The sequence below is a fragment of the Rhinopithecus bieti genome, unplaced genomic scaffold, assembly GCF_001698545.2.
Source record: "Rhinopithecus bieti isolate Rb0 unplaced genomic scaffold, ASM169854v2 scaffold_4553, whole genome shotgun sequence".
NCBI classification, from domain to species: Eukaryota; Metazoa; Chordata; class Mammalia; order Primates; family Cercopithecidae; genus Rhinopithecus; species Rhinopithecus bieti.
Window position 1 is genome coordinate 3,337,216 of NW_016804694.1, and position 15,506 is coordinate 3,352,721.

The 15,506-nt window shown below is 40.4% G+C and overlaps 1 protein-coding gene across 1 annotated transcript in view; it reads right to left on the bottom strand.

Annotated features, from left to right (window-relative positions):
- BTBD9 (BTB domain containing 9) overlaps positions 1-15,506 on the bottom strand; it is a 492,311-nt gene that overhangs the window by 347,450 nt on the left and 129,355 nt on the right. The gene's annotated exons all lie outside the window — the stretch shown is intronic.

Consider the following 15,506-nt stretch of genomic DNA (forward strand, 5'->3'; position numbering starts at 1 on the left):
GCAAGCTAGGCTACAGTCAAACTGCAAGCAACCCACTGAGGTAGCAACAGCTAGGTTTATAGAAAGAGGCATTTAGTAAGAATAATGTGTGTTAGGCATGCTGAAAAATGGACGTAAGGCTGAGATGCCCGTTGGTCTCAATACTGTTATGTTTGAATCTTGTTGGCTTTATGGAAACAATCACTATAAAGTGTCTTTCACATTAATAAGAATTTCTAGCACAACCAACATCCAAGCGATTCCCAACAAATTATCAGACACAGAAATCTGATCATTTACAAAAGTGGTTTACTGTATAAAATCAGCTGCCTGAGGCACCTGTCTATAATATCTAAAACCAAATCCAACCTATCCCAGTTTTTCCACAACTAGGTTGTTCAAGGACTGGTGAGGTATCAAGGATGAGTCACAACACCAGAGCTGGAGTCTGCTGTCCACACTCCATGTTCATGGGCAAGAGAATGCTAAGCATATTTCTACACAGACTGTACTAAACAGCTCTACATAACGTAAGCTAAATTTCTTTCATTATTTAGAGGCACATATATTTCAAACTTTGTACGGTTCTATCTTTTCTATCTAGTACTAAAAAAAATACAAAGCAAGAAGCAACCCAGAAAGGGACGGAAGGGGAACACTAGCTTTTAAATGCCTTGGCTCAGAAGAGCCCTGTTTCCCTTCCACTCACAGCTCATTGGCCTGGGCAAGTCACAAAGCCCAAACCCAACAGCAACAAAGGCTGGGTAACATCAGGGGATACACGAAATGTATGGTGAGCACCACTACTTCTACACACCATCCAATTTCAAAATTATTTGATTCTGAAAACCAAGAAGCCCCGGACCATTCCTCTTGTAAGCTTCGCTATCCATACCAAGGATGTGGATATCCTCTACTTTGGTAATCCCCCACGCCCCACCCCAACTGATACTGAGGCAGACCTCGGTTCTATGTTGATTTTCTCACAAAATTACATTCAAAACAAATGGAGCCCTAAAGATATAAATTCCACAGAACAAAAACCTGTACAATCAAGTTAAATCCCCACACATTTTTATCCACATCAATTATGTGCCATTTAAAAGAAAAAGGCCATAGTAATGAATGATCTAACATAACTGGAGTCTAAACAATGCCTGTCAGCAACTTCTAGAGGTTCATCTTTGATACTTGGTCTTTTGCTGAGCCTATTTTCTGTCAGCTTTCTTATTTTCTCTTTAATTTTGCTAAGTGAACACTATTTTGACAAGAGGTTAAGCAATACACCAAAAAAAAAGAGAAAAAATATTAACAAACTAAGCACTTTCATCTCATCCTCCTCAGCACACTGCCAAGTATTGCCCATTGTACACTGCAGTCTCAGAAAACACTGCTCCCAGGGACCGCCCGCTCTGCATTCAGCACACAAATCACTCTGACTGTGATCACATGCATTTCTCTTTATTTTTAAAATCTCCTCATTGTTGCCCATGGCACTTGAACACTATTATTACTAATCCAGCTACTCCTAATAATAGTATTTAAGTAACTTGTCATCTTGGGAACTTTATAGACAATAGCTAATTAATTGTCAAGCGTTTAATGTAACAGGATTCTAATCTCCAACCTCTGAAGCAGGGTATTTATTTGTTATAATGGTAAAACTTCTGTTTAAATTGCTTATTTATGCAATATATATTCTCTATCATCTCAATTCTAATTTTTATATCTGCTTTGTAAGTAAAATAAAGAATCCCATGCAGAAAGACACAGACAGCACACTTCACAAACAGTAATGAATCTCTTGTGACTTATTTTATTCACACTACAATAGATTCTATATTACCATGCAGAGAAAAACAAAACACCATAGATTATTTCCCTCATTTGCTCACAGTATTCTGATAGGAACACGAACTTGAAGGTGCAGCGTGCTATGTCTTAGGACTGTGAGTAAATACAATATTCTGTTGACATCTTGTTCCTGCTTTCAAACAACCAGGTATGTTACATGTGAACTGTCAGAGCAGCTGAATAAGTTTTCCTGTCTAAATGTACCCACATTCTTTTCAGAGACATCATCTTAAGCTGAGCTCCGTATCTTAGTTGAATACTGCAGTTAACAATTTCCTAACTTGCAATAGTCATTTCAAATCAATATTTAAAAGGTATAATCATTACTACCTGTCTGCTAACCTTCCCCTCACATACACCACACATACTTTACATGTGGCAATGCAAATGGTCTGAATCCAGCAGAAAATAGAAAGATGTCAAAGAAAGAGAGATAGAATCTCTTTCTCGGGCCCTTAATGAGGTCTCCAGAGCCAAAGGCAAACCAATAACAAATTATATTTTCCACGTATTGGGGGTGGAGGGGGGAGGAAAAGGCAGCAGAGGGGTGGTAGTAGGGGGGACCTGGAGCTTGTCATCTGAAATTAATTGAACTTAGCCATGCCAAGAAAACACTGGTAATAAACCCTCCCCATCTAAATTAAGGGTTTTATACCATGAAAAAAAAAAATTTATGGCAGTAATTTCATCTGGGTTTTTCAAAAGTGCTTGCTGATTTTCTTGTACTCAGTAGAAAAATCCCCAAGGAGCAATGCAGACTGCAATAAGGCAGACTTCTAAAAAGATACCATTTAATTTCTCACTCCTCCCTTTGCACTATTACCACACTTCTACTTTTCTCTAACTCAGTATTAACTCTCTCAACACGGTTCTCTTCCATTAACTCTGAGCAACATCTTACAGGGTGGGTGAGAGTGCTTGATCTGCAAATGCCTATCCGTTGCTCTTAGCAAGATAAGGACAGTGAAGAGAACCAGAAGCCCCGAAAGCGCATGCATAAATTCTTTGATACCTGGCCATCTTAATTGAAGGCATCAGAAGTCTTAACAGCTTAAAAATAACCCCAAAACAAATCCATCACTCGATGTCTTTAATACTGGTGACAAGAACAGATGAGTGAATTCAGTTCCCAACCTGTGGGTCATAGGCGGCATGGCAGGTACATAGGCCAAGCACAGATGTATCTGCAAGGGTTCTGCAAATCTCCATGGGTACAAAGCACTGACTGAAGACCAAATGTATAAAGTATAAAACAGAGTGTTCATTTTCTAGTGAATTTTCTATCTAATGTCCATAGATACTGCTGTGATGAATAAAACATAAATTTATTAAAACCAGAACTAAATTCACAGTTGCTTTTTGTCACTTTCTCAATGGATGTTATAAGTAAAAAAGTTAACTTACAGTTCTAACATTTTTTTAGGCCAAAAGGAGCCTTCACATTGAAGAAGACAGAGAACACCTGATGCGAGTGTTAGTGCAGGTTGAGTATCCCTGATCCAAGCATCCAAGACCCTCCTGAATCTGACTTTTTGAGTGCCAACATGATGCGCAAAGACAAACGCTCATTGGAGCATTTCAGATTTCAGGTTTTCGGATTAGGAATGCTCAACCAGTAGGTATAATACAAATATTCCAAAATCAAAAACAGTTCAAAATCCTTAACACTTCTGGTCGCAAACATTTCAGATAAGGGACACTCAACCTGCATCTTCAATGCTTTGCATTTGGGCACATGGTAAACACTCAATACTTATTGATCATAAATGTAAGGACATTTTCTTGGCCCCTTTTGTATCTAGTTTTTCTTTCACTGCAGTCCCTGCCAGTTGACATCACGAATCCCATCCCTTGGTGTATAAGAGAGCAACTGTTCTCAAAATGTGGTCTGGGGACTCCTGGGAGTCCCCTGAGACCCTTCTGGGAGGTCTGTGAGAACAAAACTTCTGAATTCAAAGAAGTTATTTACCTCCCATGTCTGTGCACTTGAGCTTTCCACAGGCTCCATCACCTGTTCTGTCACAACAGATTGAATGAGAAATAGAGAATCCAGCAGTCTTCTATTTATTATGACAGACATTAAGGAGACTTGCAAGGCTACTCTCTTTTTTAATTTAATTTAAAAAAATTAAATTAATTTTTTAAACAGTTATTTTCATCAAAATGATATCTATATTGACATGTAATGGGATTACTGTTGCATTTTTAAGACAACAAATAAATATTGATATATCCTGCATAAACAAAAGCTCTTTGGGCTCCTCAACAATTTTTAAGAGTATAAAGGGCTCCTGGGAACAAAAGTTTGAGAACTACTGTTATAGAGATAGCAATCTGCAATATCCTGGTGTCAATGAGAAGCTGGTTTCTATTGTCAAGAACTCTGCTAATCCCTAGAGATGCTGATGCCGGACACCTGCCAGATGAGGATATTGTAAAGGGGATTCAAATGTTGGCCTGGGTGGCTAGGCCAGCTGCTCACCATGGTCCGTTCTAACTGAGGATTCTACAATTCTGAGAGAGAACCTAAAGAAGCCTTTCAGAGCTTTGGCTATTGACATGGAATATGAATAACACTTAATTTACCTTCATTTTCCTACCCACGAAACAATACGGGCACATCAGTGGGCAAAATAATGTTTTTTCCATGGTGTATTCTCTTCATTTTGGTAAAATATTTCCAACATTTTGGAAGCAAGGTGATTTTAAATTTTGCTCATTGGGTTTTATTACAAGAAAAGCTTTCTCTTCCATGTCCAGCCTCCTACTGCATTCAAATCACAAAGACCAGTACCATTTGCTCTGAAAGGAAAAAATGCTAAAGGAAGAGGACTCCAAGAATGTCCTATTGACCAAGGTCAATAATGAGGCAAACATTCTGCTGACAGAAATCCCCAAGGCAAATACATGAATACCAAGCCTGCAGAGATGAGCGGGATCTCTTCATCTTGTGCGCAGGTCTTACTCTTGCGTAACACAGAAATAGGATGGCTTATCGTTAATGAGCACACTGTGCCCACGGAAATGAGTAAGTTGTTTAGAATATATGGCATCAGATTCATGAAGGGAAATAGCTATTAGAAAATAAAATGACCATACTTGTGCAATTTGATTCAATTCAATGAACGTTAACTGAGTGCCTGTTATATTCCAGTCATTATTCTAGGTGATCATGAAGAGAGGATAAATAAGCCTTACTGTCCAAGAACTCACACTCTGAAAGGGAAAACAGGTAAATCGCTGTAACAGAATGTGATAAGTGATATAAAATTTGGTGCTCCACACTGTGGAAACAGATGAGAAAGCAATTAATTCAGTTTGGTGGGAATAGGGGAAAACTGACATTCTATGTGTAATGAAAAGGGAGGGAAGTGAGTTTATGCCTCTCACTCTCCAATCTCAGCTGAGCCCTCGCTATCTCCTGATGCTCTTTCTATGTGTCACTTTTATTACTCCATTCTCCACAGCAGCTACATCACATCTCCTCCATTCCTCTCATGTCTCCTACCCAATCCCCCATCGCCCTGCTCTCAGCAGCTGTTCCCGCTGCGTTCTGCAGAAATGAAAGAGGAGGGGCAGCCTCTAGCCAACAACCTACAAACAGGGCTGCTGCCCTCCCGCTTCTCTCCGGCAGAAAGCCCAGGCTAATCTCTCCACCAAGACTTTACAGCCCATCTCCCTGTTCTCCCTTCTCAGGCAGCTCTGCTCTTCAATCTCTCCCTCTCCAGCCTCTCTCTCTCCTGATTTCTTATTGCTAGCAGTTAAACATGCTTCCCCAACAGCCCTCTCAAGTTACCATTTTTTTCTCTTAATGCCCCATAAATCCCAGAGCCAGGAGATAGAGGAGGCAGCTGTCCTTGTTCCCCCCTACTACTCTCAAACCACTTCATCCCTTTTTGCTTGCAATTCTCCCTGCCCTTTCACAGTTCTAGCTCCACCCACACCTGTCACCATTACCTACCAACTTCACACTCATCCCACCAAACTAAAAACTTACACTCCTGGCTCACTTTTCTTCCACTCCTACTGCTGGCATCACACGCCAACAATAATGTACACTATGCAAACAATATATTGGCCTCCCAGGTCCTTCATTTCCTCATCTACAGGGACCCTTTCTTCTGCTATACCTCAGTGATTCAAATCCATGGGCAATTCCTTCAGTTGGTCAAGAAAAATCATAACTCTGCCAAAATCTAAATGCAAACGTATCACACTCTAACAGCTCTTCCCATCCCTCCTATTCATTTGCTTTAGTGTCCACACTGCTAAAAATTCTTGCCCCTCTTTGAACCTTCTAATCCATGGATCCCGCCAGTCTCACAACCCCTTTCTGCCCTCATTTCTCTCCTCTGTTCAGTTTATGGTCTACGTATAATCATTCCCTTGCAGAGTGCCCTTACTTCCCTGTCCGTCTCTTTCCATCATACTTGCCTGGCAAACTCCAGCCCTAGATCATCTCAGGTATCCATCTTCTCTGGGCACAAGCCCAAGTAACTTCATACAGCTAGAGAAAAACCACACAATCGGACTGCATTTCAAATGCAGCACTACTCAGCAATCCTACTCCACTCCCGCTCCTACTTTCTAGGAATTCTTTTGTGCTTTGAGCCTTCCAAGTAACTTCCTCTTTAACTGATGATTTGCTATTATTTTACTGAGACTACAGAACTTCCTCATGTGACTACCACCCAAACTACATATAATTTTCCTTCCTCCCTTTCCCTATGAAGGTCCAATCCTTCCACTGAACTTAAGACCACATCTCCTCTTACCTTTTGAGGACTTTGCACTGTCATTGTCAGTTAGCTCCCTCTTCTCCTGTATCATCAATCTCTCATAAACTGCTGGTGAAATGTGAATTGTTTTAGGCTTTTGGGGAAGTTATTAACAACATAAAAATTATATAAAATACACCTATCTTTCAACCCAGGAAGCCCATTCCTAGAATGTTTCCTATATAAATACATGTGCCAGTGTGTAAGGATGAACACAGAGACAAGAATGTTTATTGTAGTATTATTTTCAGTGACAAAAATGAAAACAAAGGGAATGCTCATCAATAGTGAAAGGTTGAGTAAATGATGGCAGAAACATCTATGAACCATCGTACAGCCTTTAAAAGAATGAATGAGGTCTATCCCAGTGCAATTGCTATGGCTCTACTTCCTTTCACTTGTCTTCTGTTTCCACCAAAACACTGGAAATGCTTTTGTAATAGCAACCATTCATCTAGATGATGCCAAATTCATAGACACTTTTTTGACTCTATTAGAACCACTTAACAAAGTTGCTTATTCCTTCATTCCTGAAGCACCCCCTCTCAGCTTCCACGATGCCACCTTCTCCTGAGTTTCCTCCTCCCTCATAAGCTGCTCTCTCAATTTTTTCTTACAAGTTAGATCTCCTTTGTTTGACCACTAAATACTGGCATTCCTCAGGGCTTAGTCCTGTATCCTCTTCCCAGGTGATCTCATTCATTTCCATGGCTTTAAGCAAATCTACATGTCAATGAATTTTAAGTATCTATCTATGGACCAAACCTCTAATTTCCACATGTCTACATTCCACATATCTACATTCCACTTATCTACATTCCACTTATCTACATTCAGTTGCCAACTTAAAATCCCCTATGGAGGCCAGGTGCAGTGGCTCACACCTGTAATCCCAGCACTTTGGGAGGCCAAGGCAGGCGGATCACTTGAGGTCAGGAGTTTGAGATCAGACTGGCCAACATGGTGAAACCCCATCTCTATTAAAAATACAAAATTAGCCAGGCGTGGTGGTGGGCACCTGTAATCTCAGCTACTGGGGAGGCTTAGGTAGAAGAATTACTCGAACCTGGGAGGCAGAGGTTGAGGTGAGCTGAGATCACACCACTGCACTCCAGCCTGGGCGACAGAGTGAGACTCTGTCTTTAAAAAATAAATAAATAAATATAAATCCCCCATGCAACTGAATTTCAGTATATATAAAAAGGGACCGCTTGGGCTGGCCATGGTGGCTCACGCCTGTAATCCTAGCACTTTGGGAGGCTGAGGCAGACAGATTACAAGGTCAGGAGTTCGAGACCAGACTGGTCAATATGGTGAAACCCCGTCTCTACTAAAAATACAAAAATTAGCCAGGTGTGGTGGCATGCGCCTGTAGTCCCAGCTACTCAGGAGGCTGAGGCAGAAGAATCACTGGAATCCAGGAGGCAGAGGTTGCAGTGAGCTGAGATCATGCCACTGCATTCCAGCCCGGGCGACAGAGCAAGGCTCCGCCTCAAAAAAAAAAAAAAGGAACTCTTAATTCTGCATTTCCACCCAGTTCCAACCTGCACTGAAACTCTGGGTCCCTCTCGTTTTTCCTGCCTCAGTAACTGGTGCCACCATCTATGCTGACACTAAAACCAGACACCAAAGTTCTCCCTCCTCCCTGTTTCTTGACCCCTCAGACATTAGCCAAATCATCTTGATTCTATACATTACACAGATGATCCTTGTTTTACAATGAGTTAAGTTCCAATAAACCCATCATGAGTTGAAAATACTGTAAGCCAAAAATGTGTTTAATACACCTAACTTACCAAACATCATAGCTTAGCCTATCCTACCTTAAATTTGTTCAGAACACTTACATTAGCCTATAGTAGGGCAAAATCATCTAACACAAAGCCTGTCCATAAACAGTGTTGGACAGCTCATGTAATTTATTGAATAAAGTAAACTGCAGAATATCGGCTGCTACCCTCGTGATCCCGTGCTGGCTGAGCTGCAGGGCTTGCTGCCACTGACCAGCAGCATGAGAGAATATTATATCACATATCACTAACCTGGGAAAAGATGAAAATTCAAAAGTCAAAGACAGTTTCCACTAAACACATACTGCTTTCACATCATTGTAACATCAAAACTTCCTAAGTTGAACCATTGTAAATTGGAGACTATCTGTATTTTACTAGCCAGTCTCTTTTCTCCACCTCCATTGCCACCAGCATAATCCAATCAGCCATTAACTGATCCCTCTGCTTCTGTTCTTGACCCACCTCCATTTATAATCCATTCCCCACAAAACAGTCATTGTGACTTCTTTTAGAATGTAAATCAGACTGTGTCACTCTGCTTAAAACCTTCCAAAGGTTTTCCATTCTTCCTGAATAAAATACAAATTAATACTATGGCATAAACGACCCAACTGGTCTCAAAATTTCCTATCTCTTCAGCACCATCTCATTAATACTGTTTTTCCCTAACTCAACTTACTATGGTCATAAAAACCTTCTGTTCCTGCTGGCTTCTAGAATAACCCAAGCTCTTTCCCATCCCAGAGCTAATGCACTTGATGCTCTCTCTGCATGAAATACTCTTTCTTAGGCTCTTTACACCTGTCTCCTTCATAGCCTTCAGATCTCAGTTTAAAATGACACCTCCTCAAAGAGGCCTTTTCTGACCACACTATCTTAAGTAGGGCCTCTCTGTTATTCCTGACCACAGTTTGCTGCTTACTTCCTTCAGAGCCCTTCTAATTCTTTATTTGCTGTTCTTTTATTGGGTAGCCATTTGGCTAGAATTAAGATCCATGTGGACTGGGATCTATTCTCAGCATGTAACACAGAGTGTGTCTCACAGAGGACTCTTACCAATGATTACTCCAGGAAGAAATGAACAGAATGATCAAATTTCTCCTATCTCAGCAATTCTTCAACCCCTCCACTCCCAGCTACCACCTATCCGCCTATTCTGTTTTCTTAAACTTTTTGAAACAATTGCCTATTCATGATTATTTCACTTCACACTCTTCAACCCTCTTCTTCTCCCTCTGCTCTCCCTTCTGACATAACATGCTTGTTGTTAAAGAAAATGGAAATGTCTTACTGACCTCTTCATGACATTTAATCCTGTTCATCACTCTTTCCTTCTCAAAAAGTTCTCTTGCCTTAAATGACAATTCACTCTTTTGATATTCCTCTTACCTTTACCACTTCTTCTCAGTCCCATAAGCCCCCCTCTTCTCTTTTCCTGAACTGTTAGTGCCTCTAAGGGTTCCATCCTAGACTTTCTCTATATATATACACACTAAATCATCTCGTGTACTTGTAGAGTTTTAGTTACTATCAATATGAAAATGTCTCCCAAATCTTTTTTTTTTTTCTTTTGAGATGGAGTCTCGCTCTGTCGCCCAGGCTGGAGTGCAGTGGCCGGATCTCAGCTCACTGCAAGCTCCGCCTCCCAGGTTCACACCATTCTCCTGCCTCAGCCTCCCAAGTACCTGGGACTACAGGTGCCCACCACCATGCCCAGCTAATTTTTTGTATTTTTAGTAGAGATGGGGTTTCACTGTTAGCCAGGATGGTCTTGATCTCCTGACCTCATGATCCACCTATCTCAGCCTCCCAAAGTGCTGGGATTACAGGCATGAGCCACTGCACCCGGCCATGTCTCCCAAATCTTTAGCCTAGATCCTGCTTCCGTGCTTTGGACAATTTGCTCAAATATCTAGTCGACAGCTCTATTTAGATGTCTTTTTGCCACTACCAACTCAATATATTTAAAGCGAATTTACCACTTTCATTTGTCAGATTTGCCTTTTCTTGTGTTCCCATCTTAGTGAATGGTGCCTCCATCCCTCCCACGACCCCAGGCTAAGAACGCAGTCTTTGATACTTCATGTCCCTCAACCCCTCCCCCAAATAGACACATTTATTTTTAACCAAGTTCAGTGTGTTCTACTAACGAAGTATTTTTGAAAGTTGTCCACTTCTCTTCATTTCCCCTGCCACTGGCACTTCTTACCTAGACTTTTGCAAGTCTACAAATTCTCTTCATATTTCTCTCAAAGCCATTTTTCACAGAGCAGGAGTGATTATATCAAAGCACAATAAATCTTATCACATCACCCCACTACTTAAAACCCATCAATGGCTCCAAATGTCTACAGGATAAAATTCAAATTTCTTGGCCTGACAGACAAAGCCCTGAATTATTTGGACTCTGCTTGCTTCTCCAGTCTCCCCTCTCACTACTCCTTGCCTCCTCTTCCATGTTCCACCCACAAAAAACTACCAACTTCCCATGCTCTTTCTTCTTGCAGTCCATACATGTTATTCCCCAAAATCCAAGACAGGCTTCTGCCTTACATTCTGTATTCATATGCTTCCCACCTCCTCCATCAACCCTAATCTTCTAAGACTAAGCTAGGCAATCCTCTTCTGTGCTCATAAATTATCCCAGAGCCCTACTTCAGAGAAGTGTAATTTCCTATTAACTTGTCAGTAATCTTACCTACCCACCGTAGAACCAGTGAGTCAGAATCTCCAGGACAGGGACTCTAGCATCTGTACTTTTTAAAGACTTACCTGTATAGCTAATGCACACCCAGCATAGAGGCATAACTGTTTTACTTCCCTGAAGACAAGAAGTGTGATGTTTACATTGTAACCCAATACCCAGCATAGTGCTGACACATGAAGGTTACTCAATAGGAGGAAGGGGGAAATGATTATACATTTAAAATAATCCTCAAGAACAGGCTTGGATGTTCTTCTGCACAAGGGTAAAAGGACATATTACCAAGAGTGCAATTTTTAAGAATGAAATTTCTATTTTGCTTTCAGTGTTACAGTTTCTCTTTGTTACTGCTAAACAATGTTCTCTTTGCATTAACTATAAGTAAAGAATGGCAGCTAAGATATGTTAGGCCTAAGAAGTTCAGTACAAATCAGCTATCACATCTATAATTCTGCATACTTTGCCTTCTTGACCTTATAAATACTGGCTGGAAAGGCACAAGTCACAGAAAAACACCAGTTATTTGAGCATCTGTACTTTCCCCAAAACTCAGTGAGAACTCCTGAAATAAAGTAGTGATGTGGGTTAAAATGGTTCTGAGCCTTTGAGAGACAGCAATAACTACACAGTACGTTAGTAGCAAGCATGTATAAAATATAATAAAATGGCATAGAATTAACAGTTCTGAAAAGAAAAATCTAATAAAACTGAACTCAGGGAAGAGGCGTTGCACAAACAGGGAAGAAACATCTTTACATTTCCCTCATTGCCCTGAACACAGCAGCCTCAGTATATATTTGTTGAATGAATGCTTGATAAATGATAAATAAACACAGTTCTGAAAGGATTACTCATATTTTCCTATCCTGATCAAAGAGCCAGCTACCCCTGGCTTCATGTTTCATCAAAAAAATACTTATCAAGTGTCTAAACCTACCTGGTAATGTGCTAAAACACAGCATACCAAAAGAACCACAAGAGCTTGGCTTCTGCAGTTCCAAGATTACTATACAAATCCTGCTGTTGGCTTTGTCTCCAAGCACTAGCACCACCAAAAACACACAAACTCTACAGTCTAGCCACATTCCCTAAATACGCCATGTTCTTTCATGATGCCATCAGTTTTCATACATACTCATGCTTAACAACTGGGATACATTCTGAGAAATGTAATTTCATCATGGCGTGAACATCATAGAGTATACTTACACAAACCTGGATGCTATAGCCTACTGTACACCTAGGCTAGATGGTATAGCCTATTGCTCCTAGGCCACAAACCAGTACAGCAGGTAACTGTACTGAAGACTATAGGTAACTGTAACACAATGGTATTTGTATGGTATATCTAAACATAGAAAAGGACAGTAGAAATATAATCAGCACTTATCATGAACAGAGCTTGTAGGAATAGACGTTGTTCTAGGTGAGTCGGCGAATGAATGGTGAGTGAATGTAAAGGCCTAGAACGTTACTGAACACTACAGCCGACTTTATAAATACTGTACACTTAGGCTACACTAAATTTGTTTTTAAAATTTTCTTTCTTCAGTGGTAAATTAAACTTAGCTTACTGAAACTTTAATACTTTATAAACTTTTAATTTTTTAATGTTCTGAATCTTTAAAAATAATACTTAGTTTAAAACACAAACACATTGTATAGCTGTACAAAATATTATCTTTCTTTATATCCTTATTTTGTAAGTTTTTTTTCTATTTACATTTTTTGACTTTTTAAGCTTTTTTGTTAAATACTAAGACATAAACATATATATTAGCCTAGGCCTACACAGGGTCAGGATCATCAATATCTCTGTCTTCCACATCTACATCTTGTCCCACTGGAAGGCCTCCAGGGGCAGAAACATGCATGGAGCGCTCATCTCCTATGATAACAATGCCTTCTCCTGAAATGCCTCCTGAAGGACCTGCCTGAGGCCGTTTTCCAGTTAAATTGTTTTATAAGTAGGTGTATGCTCCAAAATAACTCTAAAAGTATAGTGAATTATATATGCTATACTTTTATATATAGGGTTGTTTACACTAGCATCACCACAAACACGAGTAACATGTTACACTACAATGTTATGATGGCTATGACATCACTAGGAGGTAGGGATTTCAAAGCTCCTTTATAATCTTATGGGAACTCTGTTGTATATGTGGCTTGCTGTTGATGTAAAGATTATTATATGGCACATAATTATTACTGTTCCCTCTGCCCCAAATAACCTTCCCACCTGAAAAACTCCTACTTATTCTTCAAGACCTAGATAAATGTTACCTTCTTTACAAAACATTGTCTGAATTTCCCAGACATAATCATTTCCTCATCTGTGTCTATTCCCATAGTATTTTGGAAATACTTTTTTTTTTTTTTTTTTTTTTTTGAGACAGGGTCTCACTCTGTCACCCAGGCTGGAGTGCAGTAGCATAATCGTGGCTCACTGCAGCCTTGACCTCCTGGGCTCAAGTGATCCCCTTGCCTTAGCCTCCTGAGTAGCTGGGATGACAGGCGCTTGCCACCATGCTTGGCTAATTGTTTTATTTTTTGTAGAGACAAGATCTCCCTATGTTGCCCAAGCTGCTCTTGAACTCCTGAGCTCAAGCCAACTGCCTGCTTGGCCTCCCAAAGTGTTGAAATTACGGGCGTGAACCACTGCTCCCGGCTGTAAATAGCTTTGATATAGCTTGAATCCTATCCAAATTATGATGATTAACTTCATATTCATTAGGCACAATTCAAAGAATGAGGAGAAACCATATATTTGGGTCATTTTTCTCACAGATATGGAAAAGTTTCACACGAAAGGGCAAAAGGTAAAGATTTGCTTGCATAGATGACAGGAAGGGCATTTCAAACATAAGGTGCAGTTCTGGGAAGAACTTAACCTTAGATGTGTACGTGCAGAGGAAAGGGAAATGAAATGGTCTAAGACCCTCTTGAAAGCTCAGAGTAGGAATTTTGAGTTTTATCCACAAAGCAATGAAAACCTACCACTATTTTTCCCCCTTTTTTTGAGACTGAGTTTCGCTCTTGTTGCCCAGGCTGGAGTGCAATGGCACAATCTTGGCTCACCGCAACCTCTGCCTCCCAGGTTCAAGTGATTCTCCTGCCTCAGCCTCCCGAGTAGTTATGATTATAGGTATGCGCCAACACGCCTGGCTGATTTTGTATTTTTAGTAGAGATGGGGTTTCTCCATGTTGGTCAGGCTGGTCTCGAACTCCCGACCTCAGGTGATCCGCCCACCTCGGCCTCCCAAAGTGCTGGGATTGCAGGCGTGAGCCACCACGCCTGGCCACTGCTATGTTTTAAAAAAGGAAAGGGATACTACAGTTTGTATCACTCATTTAATCAGAGAATTCCTTTGGAACATGTGTATACCAAACACTGTATGGTGACTATTAATTAGGTGTCAACATTTAGATGACCCATGTAAAATTCACTCTTGAAGTAAACTGTGAGCTATTTAAAAATAAGGATGTGGGCTCATTCACCACTGTATCATCGCCAGTGCCAAGAAAAAAGTGGGAGCTTGCTGACTGAACTGAACTGAATTCTTTCACACCTTTAAGTAACATGCCCTGCAAATTCACTACCAGTTTCCACAACAAGGAGGACTGTGTTGCTGGGAGGTAAACCATTTTGCCTACCCTTTCAGACGCACAAAAACAAACACACAAATAATTCTTTCAGAGGCAGCCATCCCTAGTTTAATAAATTCCACTGTTTTACCTCTGAAGTTTTACCTCTGAAGTTTTAACTCTGAAGGGGAGATTTTAACAAAACCATATTATTATAAACCGTTCTTTATATAAATATGTTTAACTATTATATTGATAGAATTTTGTAGTTGAGATCTAAGTATTTCCACATGGATTAATGCTAAAGTTTAACATATTGGTATATGTAATGTAAAAATGGAGTGTTAAGATATATACAGCCTGAAAATACTAAAGTTAACAAAAGTATAAGAAGCTAGTAAAAAAGCTATGCTAACAAGTACAGTGGTTCTTAAATGGGTTGGACTATACACTCCTAGTGTGAATTCCAAGGAGTTCTTAGTGCCCCACCTTTACTCCAATGCCTAACCATAGAATCCATTAGTGTCCAGGCAATCCTAAGGTTTACCTGGCTTACAGAATTTTTCTTATAAGGTTCATTTAACAAAAGCACATTTTAAGAAGTGTTCCTGGATGGGCGCGGTGGCTTATGCCTGTAATCCCAGCACTTTGGGAGGCCGAGGCAGATGGATCAGGAGTTCGAGACCAGCCTGACCAATGTGGTGAAACCCCATCTCTACTAAAAACACAAAAAAATTAGCCGCTGTGGTGGTACATGCCTATAGTCCCAGCTACTCGGGAGGCTGAAGCAGAAGAATTGCTTGAACCCAG